The sequence below is a fragment of the Loxodonta africana genome, chromosome 12 (genome assembly GCF_030014295.1).
Source record: "Loxodonta africana isolate mLoxAfr1 chromosome 12, mLoxAfr1.hap2, whole genome shotgun sequence".
Lineage (NCBI taxonomy): Eukaryota > Metazoa > Chordata > Mammalia > Proboscidea > Elephantidae > Loxodonta > Loxodonta africana.
This window is the reverse complement of record NC_087353.1, coordinates 102,906,270-102,929,727: the sequence shown is the minus strand read 5'-3', so window position 1 is coordinate 102,929,727 and position 23,458 is coordinate 102,906,270.

Genomic DNA, 23,458 nt, shown 5'->3' with positions numbered 1-23,458 from the left:
CACAGCATTAATTTGGACTCTTTTACCTCTCTCGTGGACTCCTGGAAAAGCCTCCTGTTGGGTCTGCCTATCTCACCAACCACCCTCGTCCATTGCTGCGGGGTCATCCATCTAAACCACAGCCCCCTCCCATGGTCCCCTAGTTTAAAATCTTTTGGCAGCTCCCACTGGCTTTGCATTAAAGTCCAACCCAAGTATAAAATGTTTTTAACCCTCTGGCCCCCACCTATCTCTCTCACTTAATCTTCTACCGTTCCGCCAGGCTCAGCCTGCAGTTCAGCCATCCCAAACCACCATTTCTCTCTCACCTCAAAGCAGGCTGCCATTCTACCAGTACACACCAGAACAACAGAATCATTCGTTAAATACGGAAATACTCGGAATCAGTTGGTAAATAACCACAGCCCAAGCTCCCCCAATTGCTTCCAGCCACCCTGGCCCTTTCCCCAGGACCCTCCCCATTATCCAGCAATTATGGGACAAATGTCTGACAAGGGGCCGGGGTGTTAAGTACTTTGTCTCTCACTCCTTCCCTTGAGCCTTTGCTCTCACCTCTCCCTGGAATGACCTTCTTCTCAGCCCCTGATACTCTCCCGCTTCTCTTTGGTGACATCCCCAACCCCCATTACCCTGGGGTACTGGACTTCTCCAGACTCACTAGTCACTCCATCCTCTGTGTCCCCATAGAACCTTCTCCATGCTTCTATTATACAACTTGACCTGTTATGTTGTGATTTCTTACTCATCTTTCTCTCTGCCACTCAACCAAGAGCTAGAAGAACACCACATTCACATAATTTATGCTCGCTAAGTATTTTTTTTTTTTTTTTGGTGGGGTAGTGGTTAAGAGCTTGGCTGCTAACCAAAAAGGTCGGTAGTTCGAATCCCACCAGCTGCTTCTTGGAAACACTATTGGGCAGTTCTACTCTGTCCTACACAGTTGCTATAATCGGAATAAACTCGACAGCAACGGGCTTTCGCGTGTGTGTGTGTCTGGTCATCTAGAACTTTTGAGCTGTTTAGTAAACTCCTTTGTTGTTGTCAGCCCGGGACTCATGGTGATCCCATGCACAATCGGCTTGGACCATTGTGGTCCACAGGGTTTTTATTGGCTGATTTTTCAGAAGTAGGTCACCAGGCCTTTCTTCCTAGTTCCTAGTCTAGAAGCTCCACTGAAACCTGTTCAGCAACATAACAACACGCAAGCCTTCTCTGACAGAGAGGTGGTGACTGCCTTTGAGATGCATTATCCAAAAATCTAACCCGGGTCTCCCACATGGAAAGTGAGAATTCTGCCCCATACCTGCCTCCTCTTAAAACTCTTCCAACTCCTCCCATACCGACAATTCTAGCCTTTCTCATATCTAGTCTCCCCACAGGTCCTCTTTGTGTAAAGCTAGGCGCATAGTAGGAGCTCGGCAAATACTGTTTGTAAGGCTCAGGTGTCTATGCCTCCTGGCCCCAAAATGGGAACACAACAGACCTTCTTAGCTGAAATCAAGGGATCCAGCTGGAGCCAAGTAAATCAGGAACTAGCTGCCAGAAACAGCTGAACTCGTTTATCCACTCCGCTGGAAAGTCAAGCGCCACGGGCTCCAGCCCTGCCTTGTAAGGGAGGAGGCACTTCACAAGCCACCCCTCCTCCACACTCCAGAAGCTTGGCTCCTGCCCTCGGAGGAGATCCCAAATAAGGCAGCCCAAAGCTCAGGCTAGAGAAAGATAAAGGAGATCAAACCATGCTCTTGTTTCAGCTGTGTGGTTATATGTGTTTTCTTTAAGGACAGAGAAAACAGAGAATCAAAAGAACCCCTTCCCTCTTTGGGAGACAAGCACCAGCAAAAGGCTTTCCCACCTACAGCAGATTCTCCTAACAGGCTGAAGAACTCAGGCAGAGGGTGGGTGCTGGCTAATGCCCCTCCAGCCTGAGGCCAGGAAGTACCTATTCTGCCGTCAGTCCTTCCTGGGAGTGAGGGACGGATGGAGGGAGAAAAGTAAAACCAGGAGGGAGAGAGGGATGGAGGAGGGAGAGAAGGGGGAGGGGGAGGAAGGAAGCTGGGAGGGGAAAACGGGGGAGGGAGAAAAGGAAGAAAAGGAGGGAGGGAGAGAAGTGGACAGAGAGGGAGAGAGAGAGGGAGAAAAACGTGGGGGGAACAGGGAGAGGGGAGGAAGAAAATGAGGGAAGGAGGAAAGGGCAGACACATTTAATCAGCAGCTACTACAGGCCAGGCACCCTGCCAAAAGCTTTGCGTTTATCCTCTCACTGATCCACAAAAACACCCTCTGAGCTTGGTGTTGCTCCTACTGCAAAGCGAGGGCAGAGGGCTAGCAGGTGGCAGAGCTGAAATCATAGCCCAAGTGTTCTGACTGTAACTCCAGTTGGCTCTCCCAGGCACTACTCTCTCCCTTAGTTCAGAATTTCCCAAATCTCCAGCAGGGCCAAGCTTTGCTTGACACCCGGTTACTCTCTCCACTTTCTCTTTGGTGAAGCGGGTCCGTGCATGCTGTGCGCATTTACTCTACACCACCCCATGCATACATGGCCTTTCACCAGGTCAAAGCCAAAGGTGGACTATGGGTGGCTTTCTTAGGCTGGGTTCTCCAGAGAAGCAAAACCAGTGAAGTGCGTGGGTGTATATATGTGTGTATATATGTATGCATGTATGTATACACACACATACCTATGTGCGTGGGTGTATATATGTGTGTATATATGTATGCATGTATGTATACACACACATACCTATATGTGTGGGTGCATAGAAAGAGAGAGAGATTTATATCAAGGAAATAGCTCACGCCATTGTAGAGGCTGAAAAGTCCCAAGTTCGTGGATCAGGTTTCAGGCTGGAGGCTTCTTCTGATTCACATAGCTGCAATGGCTGACGAACCCAAGATTGTCTGTTCAGATGACAGGCTGCAGGCTCACAGGCTGTGGAGGCTGATGAAACCAAGATCTGCAGGTAAGCTGCTACCTTGAGTCCCAAGAACCAAAGGTCAGATGATGACAAACTAGATGCAGGATCCAGAGTGAACAAAAGTCAGCGAGCTTTGCCAGAAAGTTCATATATATTGGATGCAGGCCACATCCCCAAGGAAACTCCCTTTCAGCTGATGGGCTGCTCATAGCAGATCTCATCATGGAGGAGATTACATTATATCAGAACTCATCATGGAGATGATTACATCATTACATAAATGCCAAACTACATCATAACTGCCAAACCACTGAGAATCACGGCCCAGCCAAGTTGACACACAACCTTAACCCTCACAGTGGGGATCAAGGACAGCAGTGTCTCCAGAGCCCGTGGGAAGTGGTCTCTGAGTAATTGGGGGCCACTGATGTGCCCAGATTGTCCAGTAACAACTTGGTGTCGAGCCAACTCACCAGGCCTTTCTTCCAAGGTGCCTCTGGGTAGGCTTGAACCTCCAACCTTTCAGTTAGCAGTTAATGTTAACCATTGGCACCACCCAAGGACTCCACCCAGATTGTCAGGAGCACTAGACCCAACCCAGTGCCATCAAGTCAATTCCGACTCATAGCGACCCTATAGGACAGGGTAGAACTGCCCCATAGAGTTTCCAAGGAGTGCCTGGCGGGTTCGAACTGCCGACCCTTTGGTTAGCAGCCGTAGCACTTCACCACTACACCACCAGGAGCACTAGAATTGCCCCTTATTCAAGCATCTGTTCAAAATGTCACCTCAGATGGGGAGGCCTTCCTCAGCACCCTATCTGGTGTTGCCTCCATCCATCCTCTAACGAGGCATAGTGTTGTCTTTTCTCTTGCCACAGTCTGGAATTACTCTTACCCGTGTTGCCTTGTTTAGTGTCTACCTGCCCCACTAGAATGTAAACTCCAGCTACAAAGGAGAAGCAGGTGTTCACTGAGTCAGACCAGAACCTGTGTCAGTTCACACTGCAGGCTCGGACCACCCCGGCCGGCATGTCTCCCCACCACTCAGTTTATCGCTGTTAGTTGCCATGGAGTCAGCTCCAGTTCATAGCCACCCCACGTACGACAGAACGAAACGTTGCCCCATCGTGGGCCACCTTCACGATCGTTATTATGCTTGAGTCCATTGTTGCAGCCACTGTGTTTTGAGTGTCTCTCAACCTAGGAAGCTCACCTTCCGACACTATATTAGACAGTATTCTATTGTTATCCGTTGGCTAATTTCTGGAAGGAGCTCTTCAGGCCTTTCTTCCCAGCCTGTCTTAGTCTGGCAGCTCTACTGAAACCTGTCCCCCGTGGATGATCCTACTGGTATCTGAAATACCAGTGGCATAACTTCAGCATCACAGCAGGATGCAAGCCACCGCAGTATGACAAAGGGACAGATGGGTGGTGAGAGTGTTTCTTAGATTAGTCTATCAAAGGTATCCCTGTTTCCTATCTAAAATAAGCATCACTAAACAAATTAAAACAAGGTAGCTCTTTATCCTTTTCATCTCATAGATCTGGGGTGTCGTTGGAGTGGAGCTTTATTTCTGCCCTGCATTTCTCTCCCCAGGCACATGAGCTATTTGTCTGGTTTATGCAATTGCCAGCCAGGGTGGCACCATGCACTTAGCATTTCTATTCCTCTGTGTTTTCGTCCTCCCAGCCAAGAACTCTGGCCTTACATATCTGCTCGCCACTAAAGAACACTTTCTTGAATGTAAGTTGACAACCCAATTCAACTCAATCCACAGGCATTACATTTCCATTCAGCAAATTTCTACCTCTCAGGCCGCAATTAAGAAGGAACAATGGTCCACGTACCCCCTATGTATTATAGTAGGAAGAAAAATGTTTACAGCTGGTTGAGAGTGAAAAACCCGGCAAGCTAAGATCCAAAATTCAGATCACGGGGAAAGCGTTTGCCCTTCTCTAAGTGGTTTCCACCGGCCGCGTTGTCCTTCTCCCTGCTCCTCATTGGATGGCACCTATTCAGGTATCTACCTTCTAGGCCTGCATCACCCTTACCATCCTGGTATGTTCCAGTCCATCGCTGCAAGCGCCAGAAGTGAGCTTGGTCTAATTTAGTTTTGCAGCCTTGGGCCCTGACACCAAGACCAAGCCAGTTCCCACTGAGTGGGTTCCAACATGATGACCCCCCCGTGTCAGAGTAGGCTGGCTCCGTAGGGTTTTCATGGCCATGATCTTTCAGAAACAGATAACCAGGACTTTCTTCCAAAGCATCTCTGGGTGGGTTTGAACTGCCAACCTTTTGGTTAGCAGGCTAGGGCTTAGCCATTTATACCACTCAGGAACTCCAAGTCCACCCAACCTGTCTAAATACGTCCTTAGCATCCATGCCCTCCCCCAGAGTCTCTATCAGCAGCTCTTTCGTTTGTTGCTTTGCGAACTCTGTTGCCAAAAGCAGTTACCGTTGGCAGATGTGAACAATAGCGCTGGGTTGGCTTCTCTAACCTAACCAAGCCGGTGTCCCTCGAAGTTTATGAGAAGCGCCTGAACGGCGATCCAACCGGGCCTCCCTCTTTCCATCCTCTCCTTCCCCCACCCCCTTGTCTGGGTCATGATTCAAGTGTTTTTGGTTACTGTGGCATGTTGCCTATGAATGTTAAATATTCAGCAATCCTTGGGCTCCTTCATGCTTTGGAGAAAAGAACACGCTGATCTGAGCTAAAGGGAGCAACACAGCAAGCCAACAGAGTCAACAGTTCAAATGAAGTTAAAGAGGAAGAAGGCTGCCTGTTCACCAAGACATACACATTTCAAACACAACACAGCAAAGGGAGGAAGTGGGGGCACCTTTACGGAACACAGGGAGGAAGGGGGGTGGGGTCAGAGTGAGATCTGGAAGGGAGCTGCCTGGGAAAGAATCCTGCAGGGCTCTGGGCAAATGGGAACCTCTCTGGGTCTTGGTTTCCTCTGAGATGGAGAGATTTGTACCATCCCAGTAGGGTGGTTCCTGAAGATGAGACGAAGTTAAGCCTGTGCTTAGCTCAGTAAGTGTGAGCTCTGATTAGTCACCAAAACATACTGCTAAAGGAAGACTTGAAAATCCCCTAAAGTAAACCTTCGGTGTCATTCATAAAATCACCTGCAGCTATTTCATACATGGATGTTCAAAAACAGATGCATACGTGTACGTTCTACACACACACATTTGCCTGTATTCCTTGGAATAAACAGTGAATAATGGAAGTATTAGTTACCGCTAACTGAGCGCTTACCATGTGCCAAGCACGGTACTACGCACCTGACCTATACTTCTTTCATCTTTAAAATAGCTCTTCGAGGGAGTTAACCAGTTGCCGTCAAGTCAGTTCCAACTCATGGTGGCCCTATGTGTTTCACAGTAGAACTGTGCACAGGATTTTCAATGGCTGTGACCTTTGGAAATAGATCACCAGGCCTTTCTGCCAAGCCTCTTCTGGGTAGATTCGAACCACCAACCTTTCAGTGTGCTCAACCATTTGGGCCACCCAGGGACTCCATTAGGGGAATTACTGGGGTCCTGTATTAGTCAGGGCTTTCCAGAGAAACAGAACCAACAGGATAGATAAATATATTGAGAAAGATTTATTTTAAGTAATTGGCTCAAACAATTGTAGGAGCCAGCAAGTTCGAAATTTATAGGCCAAGCAGGCTAGAAACTCAGACAGGATATCTATGGTACAGTCTTGAGGCAGAATCCTTCTCTTTTTGGAAACCTCATTTTTAGATCTTAAGGCCTTCAACTGATTAGATAAGGCCCACCCATATTACAATCCACTTTACTTAGATTGAACTGACTTTAAATGTTAATCCCACCAACAAAATAACTTCACAGCAAAATATCACTAGTGTTTGACCAAACAACCGGGCAAAATAGCCCAGCCAAGTTGACACATGTCCCATCTCACAGAGGGGGCATTTGTGATTAGAGAGCTTAAGTAGCTTACCTGTGACCTGCGAGGACACAGCAGCTAGTGACAGATCCCGGGACCAGCTCATGGTGCTCACATCCATGCTTTTGTCACTGCACTACATAGCCTCTCTGTCTCAGGGAGGAAAGACCACTAAGTGCAAGTAGGAAATGACCAGCCAGAGTGAAGTCCCATTTCCCAGATGCAGATACCATGAGAAAACGGCTGCAATGACCTTCAGTTCAGAGAAAGGTGAATCGCTCCTTGTTCGAGCTGCCGGTTTGTACTGACAAGGAACGTGTTCCCAATAGAACTGCCCAAGCCTCTATCCTAACCAGTGAGTGCCCCTCCCCCGTGTGGCAGCCCCAACAAAGTGCCCAGGGCTCATGATTCCAGGGCATGATCTCTCTCCAGCACTCAGAGACAGCAAACGTACCGCAGGAGCTAGGACGCTCTCAGAATACAGCCACATGCCAGGCCTAATTAGCTGATTTTTACCTGCACTGCTCCTCCCAGCAGTGTTCAATCCCTCCAGCCAAAAGGCTAAGAACCCAGCTGCCAGCATCTCTGAAGCAGCTTCTCGGAGCCTGTTCATAATTAGTTTTATAAAGGGCCCTGGCTCCCCATCCCCATTCCATGGGCCTGATTCAGGTGAGATCATGACAGTGATCGTTGCCAAAGCTCTGTCCCACAGAGTAAGCTCTCCCTGGTGTGTGTGCGTGTGTGTGTGGGGGGGGGGCACATGGTGTGTGAGTGTGAGCATGTATGTATGGACGTGTTTGTGCACATGGTGTGTGTGTGAGCATGTGTGTGTGCATGTGTGTGTGAGTGTATGCACATGGTGTGTGTGTGAGCATGTGTGTGTGCATGTGTGTGTATATGCACATGGTGTGTGAGTGTGAGCATGTGTGTGCGCAAGTGTGTGTATGCACATGGTGAGTGTGAGCATGTGTGTGTGCAAGTGTGTGTATGCACATGGTGAGTGTGAGCATGTATGTGTCCATGTGTGTGCATGTATGAGTGTATGCACATGGTGTGTGAGTGTGAGCATGTATGTGCATGTGTGTAAGTGTATGCACGTGGTGTGTGAGTGTAAGCATGTGTGTGAGCACATGTATGTGCATGTGTGTATGAGTATATGTGCATCATGTATGAGTGAGCAAGTGTGCAGGCGTGCATGTGTGTGTGTACACGTGGTGTATGAATGTGAGCATGTGTGTGCATGTGTGTATGTGTGTGTGAGAATCTGCAGATGGTATGAGTACGAGCGTGTGTGTGTGTATGTGCGTGTAAGAGATAGAGAGATTCGACACTCCCTGTTACAGATTAAATTATGTGCCTCTGAAATGCGTTAGAACCCTAACCCCTATACCCATGGTAGAGGGTGCGCCTGACCCAAGCCAGTGTTTTCAATCTCCTCATATGCATGTGAAAGCTGGACAATGAATAAGAAAGATTGAAGAATTGATGCCTTTGAGTTATGGTGTTGGCAAAGAAAATTGAACGTACCACAGGTTGCCAGAAGAACAAATAAGCTGTTTTGGAAGAAGTACAGAAGCAAGGAAGGCGAGTCTTAGTCTCACGTACTTTAGACACGTCATCAGGAGGGATCAGTCCCTGGAGAAGGACATTGTGCTTGGTAGAGGGTCGGCAAAGAAGAGGAAGACCTTCAACAAGACACACTGACACTGTGGATGCAACAATGGGCTCAAACATAACGATTGTGAGGATACTGCAGGACTGGGCAGTGTTGTGGTCTGTTGTGCACGGGGTTGCTATGAGTCAGAACCAACTGGACATCACCTGACAACAACAACATACCTGTGGACATGATCTTGTTTGGGAATAGGGTTTTATTCGCTATGTAAACAAGACCGTATCAGGGTAGGGTGTGTCCTAAACCTAATCATTTCGGAGTTATAAAAAGAGCAGATTAGACACATGCACAGGAAGACAGATGCTGTGTGAGGATTGCCAAGGAACCAAGGAACACCCAGGACTACTTACAAGGAAGGAATCCACATGGTCGAGGCCCAGACTTGGGCTTTCAGCCTCCAGGACTGTGAGAAAATAAATTGCTGTTCTTTAAAACCACAGATTTGTAGCATTTCTGTGACAACACTAGGAGACTAAGGCAGTTCCCAGCACACCAAGAAGCTAACAAATGAGGCCCTCGTGTTTCTCAGACCCTGGACTTAGTTCATTCAGTCTCTGCTTGCTGGACACTGCCCCAGGCACTGCAGATATAGAAATGACCCGGATGCATGATTTCTGTCCTCAAGGAGCTCACCATCAAATGGAGCATCTACATGTGTAAATGACAATACAAGTGGTCAGTGCTATATGGGGCATTAGCATATGGATGCTATATGAGGAGCACTCAGCCTTAGGAGGTCCAGGAAGGCTTCTTGAAAGCCACTAGACACCCTGAACCTAGCACAGAGGCTGACGAAGTGTACGCACTCATTTGTGGCTTAAATAACGTGTCTTCAATATTGACTCCCTGAAGACCAAGTAAGAATGAGCTAGGCCAAAAAGGGAAGATCATATTTGTATCAGTAAGTTATGCTTTTGCCTATTCTAAGCAGCTTAAACATGTAGGGGCTTATTTTGCTCACATAATAAAAAGTTCAGAGATAGGTGTAGTTGGTATTGGTCCAGCATCTCAGCAATGTCAGGAATAACATCTCAGCGATTCTCTTGATATTTCCCTCGTGGTTACAAGATGGTCCCCATAGCTCCAGAAATCACATCCTCCTCCAAGGCACAAAAAGACAGAGAAGTGTGACATTGATGTCGGCTTCTCTTTTTAAAAGAAAACTTTCCTTAAAATTTCCCAGTAGGTTTCTTCTTACTTCTCCTTGGTCAATCCCCTAGCTCTCGGAGAATCCAGGAAAATGAGGATTTTGCATTTTAGTCTCCACGATGAAGGCAAGCACTGGAGAAGGAAGTTAGGATGATAGGCCTTAGATGAGCCAACCAGCAGAGTCAACCGCAGTATTCCTAAATCTGTTTTTCAACACTTCTTTCATTTATTGTCCATTCAATCAATTAGCATTTATTACATGTCTTCTTTGTATAAGGCTCTATGTGAAGCATAAAGTCCTTACCTCGAGATGCAAACAAATCACGGTAGTATCGTGCAGTAAGGACAGGGATGGAGACGGGCACGGGTAGGCAGAGAGGTATTGGGGGATTTTTTCTGGAGAAGTCTTTTCATGCTGTATTTATGCCTTTTCCACCCCATTCTCCTCCCCCGCCCCTGCCCCCAGTTACTCAGGTCCTCCCAACCTTTAATGCCCAAACAACAGTGCTTTCTCCTCCATGAAGTCTAGAACATTCCAGCTCTCAGTAACCCTTCTCGGCAGTGTAGTCATTGTCTCTGTAAGAGACAGATAACATCTGTTTGTTTAGGCCATTGACATTCTGGGTTTTCTGTTGGTCAAAGGCAAACCTAATCCTTGTTAATATATTTCATCTGGAAAATAGGCATATTGATTATACCCGACTTCAGGGGCTGATAATCAGACGGTACGTGACTGTGTAGCCGTATCAGTTGTTAAGATACTCCCATTGTTGTTTTGCTGTTAGTTGCCATTGAATCCGCTCTGGCTCATAGCCACCTTACCTGTAACAGAAGGAAATGTTGCCTGGTCCTATGTCATCTTCAAGATCGCTGGTATGTTTGAGTCCATTGTTTTGGGTATTGTGTCAATCCATCTCATTAAGGGTTTCCCTCATTTTTGCTGACTCTCTACTTGACCAAACACGATGTTCTTTTCCAACCATTGGTCTTGCCTGATCACGTCTCCAAAGTAAGATACTCTCACCAATTAGTAAATAGAAGCCACCTAGCCCCCTAGGCTGGTATTGGTCCAGCATTTGGTCCCTACACTGTCAGTACTCCCCAGGATCCACTGATCAAAGGGTTAAGGCTGGACTAGTTGTTAAACATTTTTAATATCCCCCTTGCTGCTACTGTAAAATTGTTGTGATAGCTAATTGAGATAATACTGTAAAGTACTCAACATAAAGCCTGGAACCTAGCAAATACTCAATAAGCTTTACCTCTTATTACACAAGAGGCTATGTCGGCAGCTCCTGTCTGGAGGCGAGATGAGAAGCCAGAGGGGGACAGGAGCTGGCTGAATGGACACAGGAAATGCAGGGTGGAGAGAAGGAGTGTGCTGTCACATTGCAGGAAGAGCAACCAGGGTCACCTAACAATGCGTGTATAAGTTTTTGTATGAGAAACTTGAATCATAAACTTTCACTTAAGGTACAATAAAAAAAAAATTAGCTCTTATTAAATGGGAATTATTATAGGACACTTAGAAACCATGCATTGTAAATGACTAAAAAAAAAGAACTAAATAGTACTTCTGGGAAAATCATTCTCTCAAAAACACTGTTCAAATCAACTCAACTTAACTTAGGATAAAGACCTTACTTAAGGAAATTTGTGCTCAATCTGACACATTTTAAGGTCTCTGGGGCCCTTGTGGCACAGTGGTTAGAGCTCAGGCTGCTAACCAAAAGGTCGGCAGTTTGAATCCACCAGCTGCTGCTTGGAAACCCTATGGGCAGTTCTACTCTGTCTTATAGGGTAGCTATGAGTCTGAATTGACTCGACAGCAATGGGTTTGGGTTTTGGGGTGTCGAAAACAGTTTGCACTAGCATGCTAACCTAAAGATTGGTGGTTTGAACTTACCCAACAGTGCCACAGAAGAAAGGCCTGGTGATCTGCATGTGTAAAGATTACAGCCATTATAAACCCTATGGGGCAGCAGTACTCTTTAACACATGGGGTGGTCCTGAGTCAGAATCCGCTGGACAGCAACAGGTTTGGTTTTCTTTCTCTGAGAAACGTGCCTCCTCTGCACTGAGGGTGAAGGTTTATATTGGAGGGCTGCAGAAACTAGGGGCTGGTAGGTGTCTGACAGGTGGTGGGAGGTTTTGGCAGGTGGGCACGGCCAGCAGGTTGCCCTGACTGCAGCTCTGTGCACCTGCATGAGGCTAACTTATTTTCCCAAAGCTTTCTGTGCTAACTTGGCCTTTGTCTACGCACAGAAGAAAAAATACAAAAAATTGAGAATTGATTTAGAACTCACCCATCTTGCTTCAGTTTATAAACAATTGCAGCTAGTGGTATTTCTTTTCTTCGAGGAGACATTGTTCTCACTTCTCTCTGGCAGTCTACACTGCGTGTGCACCCAGATAGCCCACAATGGCATTCATCAGCTATACTAATCCACTTGTTTGCATAAGCAATGCCAAGACCCTCAGTGGGGCTCACCACCTCCCTCTCAGCCAGTGAGGGGGGTGGTTTGGATGTCCTTCCCACCCCCAGCTTTCAGAACCCTACCTCAGCCTCTGTGTCCAGAAAAAGGCCTTGGACTCAAACTCAAATCTCCCAGACTCATCTTTGCTGAAACTGTGACTTCCAAGCCTCCAACCCTCCCCCTTCATGCTGCCGAGTCAAATGTTAAACTCCCCCAGGAGATGACTCAAATCAGCAGAAGGAGACACGTGACTTAAATGACTCAGGAGGGTTTTGCCAGTAGGTCTGACTAACGAAACTGCTTCTCACCAGCAGAAGCTTGAGCGTGGCCTCTGTGTAGTAAGAACAGAGACCCTTGGGCCTGAGCGGCACCAGGGCTGCCCTGCAGACCAGTGGGGCATAAGGACGGTGGCTGATAAAAGAGCCTGGAGCCTGGAAAGATCTGATAAGGAGCAGGGCCCACCATGGAATCTTAAACAGTGGAGGGCCACGATTAGAATGGTGATGGGGAATCCATTCTGTGGGCTAGGTGGGTTGGAGAAGGAAAGAAGCAAGAGAAAAGGACAGCCGAGGTGGACACGACAGCAGCCCCCCTTGGAAGGAAGGAGTCCTGACCTACACTTGGTGGCAGCAGAAAGAGACACTGTTGGAAGTCTGTAGGGGAGAAACGGCTGGAAAGGGCAAGGGCGTTCTGACTGCCTGGATATGGGGTGCAAAAGTCACAGGAATTGGAGTTAGAACTGCCACCTTTCTCCCCTGAGAAACCGAGAGTGCAGGAACCGGAATCAGAGCTCTCAGAAAACAACGAAGCACACAGGCCCAAAGCCTGGCCTTCAGGAGAAGGACAGAGAAGGCCTGTGAGCTCAGGGTCAGGAGGAATTGCTAGTGTGGGCCAAAAAATCTAACCCAGCCCCAGGCGGAAACCACAGCCCACGGGTGATAGAGCAGTTAGTGGTAACAGTGGGTGCTGGAGCCAGCTCTGGCCAGGAATTTTGCACAGCCGTTATTAAAAATTAAATTACATAAATTACAAATAAATAAACTATATTAAAAGTAAAGTTGGTAAATTTTTAAAACTCATCGCCTCCTAATTATTTTACTACATCTCACTGTTACCACAATCCATGCTCTTGAGGTTATGTGCACCTACTGCATCTGTCTGGTGCGCGCATCTTGAAGGCAGTGCTGTTTCAACGGTAAAATGTTCACCACCCATGCCAGAGACCCAAGTTCTATTCCCAGCCAACGCATCTCACACTCAGCCACCACCCGTCTGTCAGTGGAGGCTTCCACGTTGCTATGACGCTGAACTGGTTTCAGTGGAGCTTCTGGACTCAGGCTAGGAAGAAAAGCCTGGTGATCTACATCTGAAAATCAGCCAATGAAAATCCTATGCCTGTATAAATAGACAAACATTCCATGTTCATGGATCGGAAGACTCAACATTGTGAACATGTAAACACTACCTGAAGTGATCTAAAGACGTAATGCAATTCTGATCCAAACTCCAACAGCATTCTTTACCGAAATGGGAAAACATATCGCCAGCTTTATATGGAAAGAAAAGAAGCCCTGAATAGCCAAAGCAATATCGAAGGAGAATAAGATAGGAGGCCTCATGCTTCCCAATCTCAAAACACACTAGACCACCACAGTAATCAAAACAGCCTGCTCAACAACAGACACACAGACCAATGGAATAGGATTAAGAATCCAGAAGTAAATCCATCCTTCTAAGGACAGCTGATTTTCAACAAGGAGTCAAAATCCATTTAATGGGGAAGAAACAGTCTGTTTAACAAGTGATGCTAGCAAAACTGGATATTCATTTGCAGAAAAATGAAACAAAATCCATACCTGACACCACATACAAAAACTAACTCAAAATGGATCAAAGACCTAAAAGTTAAAGCTAAAACTATAAAGTTCCTGAAAGGTAACATAGGGACAAAATTATGGGACCTAATTTTTTTTTTTCAGTAATAAAATACCAAACACAGCTTCAACTGTGTGAGCAACAGAAGACAATTAGATAACTGGGACCTCCTAAACAAATACTTATGCTTATCAAAAGAGTAAGAAGAGAACCTATAGATTGGGAAAAAAATCTTTGGGAATCATATATCTGATAAAGGTCTAATTTCTAAAATATACAGAAAGCTTCAACAACTCAACAACAAAAAGGCAAAAAATCCAATTAAAAAATGGGCCAAGGACATGAACAGACGGTTCACCAAAGAGAAAATTCAAGGGGCCAACAAGCACATGAAAAGGTGCTTGTGATCATTCGGATGCAAATCAAAACTACAATGAGATACCATCTCATCCCTGTAAAAATGGCACTGATAAAAAAAAAAACAGAAAACAACAAATGCTGACAAAAATGTGGGGAGATTGAAACACTTATCCACTACTGGTGGGATTGTAAAACGGTACAATTACTATGGAAAACAGTGTGGTGCTTCCTTTAAAAAAGCTGGAAATGGAAATATCTTATGATTCAGCAATCTCACTCCCAGGTATATATCCCAGAGATCTAATAGCAATGTCACAAATGGACATACGCACTCCTATGTTCATTGTCGCATTATTCACAACAGCAAAAGGTGAAAACAACCTAAGTCCCCATCAACAGATGAATGGATAAACAAAATGTGGTGCATACATACAGTGGAATACTATGCAACTATGAAGAATAATGATAAGCTCATGAAACATCCTATAACATGGATGAATCTGGAAGACATTATGCTGAGTGAAATAAGTCTAGCACAAAAGGACAAATATTGTGTGATACCACTTTTATAAAAAGACAAAAATAGGTATACATACAAAAATCAATGTTCTTTGGTGGTTACCAAGGATGGATGGGAGAGAGAGGGAGGTGGAACCACTCTCTAGACAGTAGACACCTGGTATTTTTGGTGATAGGAAAGGCAATACTGAATGTGAGTGAAGTGTGCACAACTTGATCAAGGTAAATGATGACAATAAGAAATACACAAGATTAAGGGACCTTACTGGTAAATGCTATAACATATGCAATTTGGCAACAACAGCAGTAACAACCCAAAAAAAGGTTAGTGGTTACATAGACAGATATATATGCATATATGTGTAGCAAAGTATATGTGTGCATTATAGGTGTATCTATAGGCATAGTATACTATAGATAACCCTGGTGGCATAGTGGTTAAGTGCTACGGCTGCTAACCAAAGGGTCGGCAGCTCAAATCCGTCAGGCTCTCCTCGGAAACTCTGTGGGGCAGTTCTACCCTGTCCTATAGGGTCGCTATGAGTCGGAATCGACTTGACAGCACTGGGTACTGGGTATAGGCATAGTATATACATGTTTGTGTGTGCTGCACATATATTCATAATAAAATAAAGCACATAGAGAGCACAGTCATGGATACCCTCCAGACATAACCAAACACCTCAAAGAATTGTTTTACTGGGCTTGAAGGCTTAGGACCATAGTCTCGTAGGACAGCTCAGTCAATTGGTACAAAATAGTATATAAAGTTTATGTTCTACATCCTAATATGGTAAGAAGAGTCTGGGTTCTTAAAAGCTTGCAAGCGGCCATCTAAGATACAAACAGAAAAGAATTACTTGATGAAGGCCAATTTATACTCATTCCATACAGGGTTTTGTTTTTTCTTTTGTCTAGTGGTTTGCTTGTTGTTTATAATGCAGAACCATTAGTTGTGTGTTTCATAGAGTTTGAATTACTATAAAAGCTATTACCAGCACAGATAGGAACTGGATATGGCAGCCTGACTTCACAAGGCCAACCTGAATATTTGTGTTTTCTGGCTTTTGTGTGCTTAAGTTCACAGACTCAAGTCCTCATCAACAAGCTTTTTACACTGGAATAGATTACAAAGTGTTTATAGGTCTGAGTCCTTCCAAGACAGTAGTTAATTGGCCTCACAAACAACAGCGGGAGAGTCTCATTATCCCAATTTAACAAAGGAAGACACTTCATTGGAGAAGTTAAGTGACTGGATCCAGCCCTGAGTCTAATCAGCATCATCATCAGCATCGGTTGTAACCCTCACTAATTTTTAACATGCTAGGAGGGCACTCCATCATTCTGTCCTCATCCTAAAGGAGCTCACAGATGAATAGACCTCTGGTGTGGCCATTTCTCAAAGAGCTAAGTAGGTAGTAAAGCATAAATATTTATGTAAGGTAATACTCTGGTATGTCAGGCCTCCATTCCTCATTAGGAGGATCAAAGAATCCAAGTCAAAGTCATAGGGAGAGCACCTCTTTGCTGTCTCAGTTTCCCCATTTGTAGTAATGAGTTAATATCACCTGATCATGTCTTTGGAGTTCCAGGGTGGCAAAAGCTGGACAGTGAATAAAGAAGAAAGAAGAACTGATGCCTTTGAACTATAGTATTGGCGAAGAATATTGAATATACCATGGACTTCCAAAAGAACGAACAAGTATGTCTTGAAAAAAGTACAGCCAGAATGCTCTTTAGAAGCAAAGATGGCAAGACTTCATCTCACATACTTTGGAGTGTTATCAGGGAGGACCAGTCCCTGGAGAAGGGCATCATGCTTCATAAAGTACAGGGTCAGCAAAAAAGAGGAAGACCCTCAACAAGATGGATTGACATGGTGGCTGCAACAATAGGCTCAAACATGCCAACAATTGTGAGGATGGCAAAGGACCAGGCAGTGTTTTGTTCTGTTACACATAGAATCACTATGAGTTAAAACCAGCTCAAAGGCACTGAACAACAACAGCTACACTGAAGGTCTCATGTGGCCCTAGGATCAGAGTCTATGGGAAATACTGTTCTTAACTAAGGACACAACAGAGGACAGGATGAAAGCTTTGGGGCTAAATGTGTCTAAGGCATTGTCATCATTCAATGTGGTCCTCACAGCTGTTGACCCAGAAAAACAGTTTCTTTTTAAGTTTTTTAAGCTTGGACAAATCCACAGCCTGGCCAATCACTTCTCTCCACAATACATAGAATAGAATTCAGCTAAGGCTCTTGAACTTGTCAAAGCACAAAAGACCAACACAAATTCCGTATGGAGAAATCAACAGAGACTTATTCAGGGAACAGAACAGCAAGGCTAGGAGGCGTAAAGTGAAAATACAGTGCTCTGAGGAGGGGAGTCAGGGAGAGGGTTTATAGAGTAGCAAAAAAAAAAGTCTTTCTACATGCTAACTTTTCCAATCCTAACCACCATCTCAACCACATGCTGTTGAAACAATCACAAGGTGAGCATATGAGCACTGGTGCAAGTAATTTTATGAGAACATATAATTTTAAAAAGAGATTTCTTGTTTATCTTTCAACATTTACTTCCTTGATTTGTTTTTCTTCTCTCCCCCTCCTCTACTGGCCACAAGACAGGCTGCATTGCTCTGGTGTCCCAAACTTAGCCCAAGCACCTCCATTTTGTCTGGGTCTACTAACACATTCCCCTTTTTGATCAAGCCTCCGCTAGGGGGTACTGATCACTCATAATCACCCACAAAGGAGTATCCTTCCTTCCACAAGGACTCCTTCATTATTCAATATTATTTCTGTGTAAAGTACAAAAAGTAGTTTCTTCACCTTGCCATGTTAATAGGCCTCATCTTCAGGGAGAGCTGGTTAGTAGGGGCAGTGAAAGTAGACATCGGACTCATACAAGGAACAACTTGGACTAAGGCTAGGAGGCAGTAGTATAAACATCCCATCTTGGGAGGGCAGAAAGGGGAGCCTTCTTAAAGTTTTCAAGGAAGGTCAATTATACTTCCTTCAAGATATATAATTCTTTGCATAGCAGTTGAGGTGTTAGTAAAAAGACAAGCTTTAGATATACAATTCATTATGCATTTGATTAATCTAATAATAACAAATACAATAATTAAAATGATAAATCCAGTTTGTAAGTTAGAGCAAAGCCAGTATCCTATATCTGAAAGAAGTCAACTAAAAGTATCTAGGAAAGAGTTCTTGGGCATAGGACGGATGTGTGCAACCAGGTAGCTTATTTGAGAATCCTCTCAATATCTTGTTCTACTTTTTCAGAAGTGTTAATTAAAGCACAACAAAGGGTATTTGCTATAATGCATACCATCTCCCACTGGGCCAAGAGGAAATCAAGAGTTATTCTATCATCTAATACCACCTTAACAAGGGAATACAAAGACTGCAGTTGGGAAGCTATCCTTCCTGTAATATCATTAGCAATAATAGCCATAGTTGCAGATAAGTTTCAAACAGCCTTTTCAAAAAAAAAAAATATATAAAAGTATTCCTAAATAATTTTTTTTTTTTTTTTTTAAATAACCTAACATGCATTGGCCTGTCACGTTCCAGCCATTCAGGCAAGCCATTTCCCAGGCCTGGGGATGATCAATTGGATTTGAGCCTATTAGGTCAGGATAACTGAATCCTCCACCTAAGAATACATACCCATACCCATATGGAACATAAATTATGGCCTTTCTGTTATTTGGAGGGGGGACGGACTGGTTGGCTTGCTTTAGCCATTTTTCTGTCAAAGAATTATTATGAATATACAGGCATCCTAGCAATTGACCAGAAACGTCATAGGATATGAATTTACAATGAGTAGCTCTTCTGGCTCTGTCTATACAATTTTGGACCTCTGTTGTATTAATAAAGTTTCTCCAATATCTGGGGGATCTGGGAGAACTATATCATGTATAGAGTATACTGATCCTGAGTTGGGTTAAATTAAAGCAGGGAACTGAGGGTGATGTCCAGGGTCTGGGCGTTGGAGGGTGCCATAACCTAACACAAATTTATGGTAATGTTTGGATTAACAATTGCAGATGGCACGTTACTATAATTTTGTAGTGGAGTTGCTAAAGGGTCTGCGTTTATGTGTCCAGACTGAGGATGTGGATGGCAGATCCAACAATTGGTCAGATTACCAGCACTAGCTACAGCTTGAGCTAATTTAACAAAGGTATTTTCTTCCCAAGCATCAGTGGGAGCTATTAGGAACAGAAAGATAAAATTTAAGAGGAGCTTCATAATGAAGAGAAACTACCCAAAGATAATACAATAAGGCAAATAGCATAAGGACAATGATGACAATAAAGCATGCTCCACAATCTGTTATCTGCATAAGGAAAAAATAACTTGTAAACAAGACCACAATAATTTAATATGGCAATTAGCATAAATACAGCTATGATTATAAAACGAAGTCCAAAAATATCAATAACTTGCATGAAGTTTTTGATCTGTGACTTTGGGGTTAGGCGTAGATCTCAGACGTCTTCTGCTTCTGGCCACTAGGGCATTTCAAAGGGATTTTCAGTTCTCCAGAAGGTTGACAAGTCCACAAAGGAGCCTTTGCTTTCTCCAATTGAGATAAGTGAATTCAAGTTTTGACTCCCTGTAATTTGGCAACACAAGGGTTAATAAGAAGGAGCAAGTAAAGTCCCTTCCAACGAGGCTCTAGGGAGTCTTTTAATTGATCTTTTTTTCCGATAAACATAATCACCAGGGTATATTTTAGGCAAATGGTCAATTTCTACCTTTTGGTTATTGAACGCTTCTTTAACGTGCAATAAGTATTTCTTTGAGTAGTGGGTTGAGGATTGACGATACTTCAGCAAACCAGTTTGAACTATGTTGGAATCAACATGGGCAACATAAAGAAGAGTCACAGGGCTTTCCAGTAATTATTTCATAAAGAGTAAGCTCATGGGGCCTAAAAGGTGTGGACCTTAAATTTAAAAGGACTAAAGGGAAGACTTTAGTCCAAGGCAAAATTAAATTTTCACAGAGCTTAGCGAGCTCAGCTTTTATTATTCCATTTGTTCTTTCTATCAAAACCAGAGGATTGAGGATGATAAGGACAGTGTAACCTCTTAAATATTGGAAATATTCAACATACTTCTTGAATAATTTGACTAGTGAAATGGGTTCCTCTGTTGCTACAGAGTGTTTGGGGGACTCCCCAAGTGGGGATAATATTTTCAAGGAGTTTCTTTGCCACAAAGGTTGCAGTAGCACATGGGCAAGGAAAAGTTTCTACCCAATGTGAAAATCTGCAAACCATGACTAATACATAATTTGTAACCATTTGAAGGTGGAAGCAGAGTAAAATCTAGTTGCCATTCAAGCATAAATCCAGAAGGCAAAGAGAATCCCCCAGGTGGGACTTTAAGGGGTTTTTCCAGGATTATAATGAGGACAAATGGGGCAGTAAGTGGTTACGTATAAGGCAGCCTCAAGAAAATTTCCCCACCACTATTTTTTCGTAATCTCAATCACTTTGTCTCATCCTAGATGAGAGTTTCCATGTAGGGTCCACATCATAGGAACATGTAAAAATTTAGGTAAAACTAGTTTCTTATTTGGTCCAATCTTTATATAGTTTAGTATCAGGGTCCTTGGGGCAACCTTCTTTTTTCCAGGTTTCAATTTCCTCTGTTTGTGCCATTTATGGTGTTTTAGAAGCATTTTGGTTAACCCAGAAAGATTATAGTTATTAATTATCAAATCTGGGTAGTCTCCATCTTGGGTTTTCACGAGGTTGGACACAGTTTGAGAGGCAGCTTGTTTAGGTGCCATACCAGCAAGATTATTTCCTCTAATTTCTTCCATTTGGGGTACTCCCTTTGGGTGATGAGCTTGTATCTTAATTACAGCAATTTCAGATGGGAGTAATAAGGATTCTAAAAGGTCTGCTACTAACTTCCATTTTTATATGATTTCTGGAGGTTAGAAATCCTCTTTGTTTCCATAACATACCAAAATCATTTACAATTCAATAACAACACCTATAATCCATACAAATATTCACAGATTTCCCTGAAGCAAATTTGCAGGCCCTGATAAGGGCAATCAGTTCAGCCTGTTGGGGTGAAGTGGCTTCAGGAAGGCCCTGAGTTTCAAGGACCTCGGTAGAGATTGTAATGGCATATCCAGCTTGGTAGTGAGAGCCAGTAGTGTAGAGTTTTAGATAAGACCCATCGACAAATAAAACTGGATCAGGGTTAGTCAAGGGAATTTCTCTTAAGTACTTTTGAGGAGCCAAAAGTTGTTCAGTTAAATCTAAGCAGTCATGTATGGGGTAATTATCATTATTAGTTTCAAGGGGAAGGGTGGCTGGGTTCAAGCAGGCCATGGAATATAATCTACCATTAGGTGCAGCCAGAGAAGAGCTTCATAAGAAGTGAGCCAACTGGTAGTCAGGTCCTGAGTTAGAGCAGAATTAAGTATGGCAAATATAGTATGAGTCACTATTTAAGAAGTTTCCTAACACTATTTCTGTGGTGCTCTCCATTAATTTGGTGGTGGCAGCCACAGCCTAGAGACAAGAAGAGTATCCTTTAGCTACAGGGTCAAGCTGCAGGCTGTAGCAGCCCACAGGTCTCTGATGTCCTCCATGTTTCTGGGTTAATATGCCTAAGTCGTTTCCAGATACTTCATGTACAAAAAGGGAAAAATCTAGGTGATAGTTAGGGGACCTCAAGGAAGGAGTTTTTGTCAAAGCTTCTTTCAATTTTTCTATGGCTTCCTGGTCTTCTGGTAAGATTTGGAATGAGTCTGGTTCAGAGGCCTTCAAATATTTACATACCCACCCATTGCCATCAAGTCAATTCCGATTCATAGTGGCCGTATAGAACAGAATAGAACTGCCCTATAGGGTTTCCAAGGAGCAGCTAGTGGATTTGAGCTGCCAAATTTTTGGTTAGCACCCAAGCTCTTTAACCACTGCACCACCAGGGTCCCATAAAAATATTTATATAAGAGTTGGGCTAATAGGGAGAAATTTGGAATCCAGTCCTGCAATAGCCATGAAACCCTAAAAATCGTCATCGTTGTTTCTTAGTTTTAGGCATAGGGAGAGCAAAAATGGTTTCGTTCTGTTTGAGGTCAATAGAGACACCTTCTCCAGAAATTATATGACCTAAATATTTGACAGAAGGTTGAGCCAACTGTAATTTTTCTTTGGAAACTTATGTCCACCAGAGCTAAATGTTTTAACAAAACTATACTATTGTCAATGCATGCCTGCTGGGAGGTAGAGCATACTAATAAATCATCAATATATTGTAATAATACAGATTTGTTGGGGAACCACAAAGGCTGTAAATCAGCACATAAAACCTGAGAAAAATATGTAGGAGATTCAGTGAATCCTTGGGGCATCATAGTCAGGTGAATTGTTGATTTCCCCAAGTAAAAACAAATGAATACTGACTTTCAGAATGCAAGAAGCTACTAAAGAAAGCACTGCAAATATCTATAACTGTAAAATGGGTAGCATCTAAGGAAACATAAGAAAGCAATAAATGAGGTTTTGGAACTACTGGCAACCTAGGAATAACATGGTTGATTGCGTGCAATTCCTGGACATATCTTCCAGCCTCTATTATACAGTTTCTTCAAAAAAAAAAAAAAAATGGGGGTATTACAAGTGCGGGTACAAGAGACAATTAAGCCTTTGGAAAGAAAGTCTCAAATTATAGGGACTAGTCCTTCCTTGTATTCTGGTTTAAGGGCATACTAGGAAACCTTTGACAATCTATTTGGATTGTAATTAATTCTGTTGACAAAACTCGGCCCACATCACTAGATGTGGTAGCCTACAAAGTTTCAGGGATTAGTGAAAAAAACATTTGTGGGAAGAGGATTACATTGGGTTGGACTGTCATCCTTTTGTGAAACCAGTGCTTGCTAGCAGCAAACAACCACTTCTCTTTGGCTTTGTTCTAATTCTAGACTTGTGTCTGGAGATTTTGGTACATTAATACAGTTATTTATTGCTTAACATGCATTATACATTCTGTGAAATAGGACATTATGCAATATGGACATTCTGCAAACACCTGGGTCTGAGAAGTGTGGGCCTCCTGGGTGCACAAGCCCAGGGGCGGCTGTGAGGCATGTGATCCAGGTAGTTCCCACTGCAGAGGTCTCAGGTGAGCACTCGGCCAGGTCCTGCCTGGTGCATGGCCCTACAGCCCCATGAAGGTCACAGCAGAGAGGCCTGGGCATGAGCCAGAAAAGCAGAAGAGTGGTCTTGGTGACTTGGTTCACCCACTCCAGCCAAGCCCTGCAATGCCTGCAGACCTTGGGCACTTGGGAGCAGAATTGGGTACCGACTTCTCCCAGCAGCAGAGGCATCTGTTCCTGTGGGTGGGGGATGGCAGGGTGGGCTCACTGCAGAGCTGGATTGTGGGCATCCCATGGAGGTTTGTGCCAGACCATGGATGTATATGCAGCCAGACATTGCCCAAACAGATATTACACGACACATGTCTGTAGTACTTCCTCGCTTTTGGTACACTGAAACTGACAATTCCAT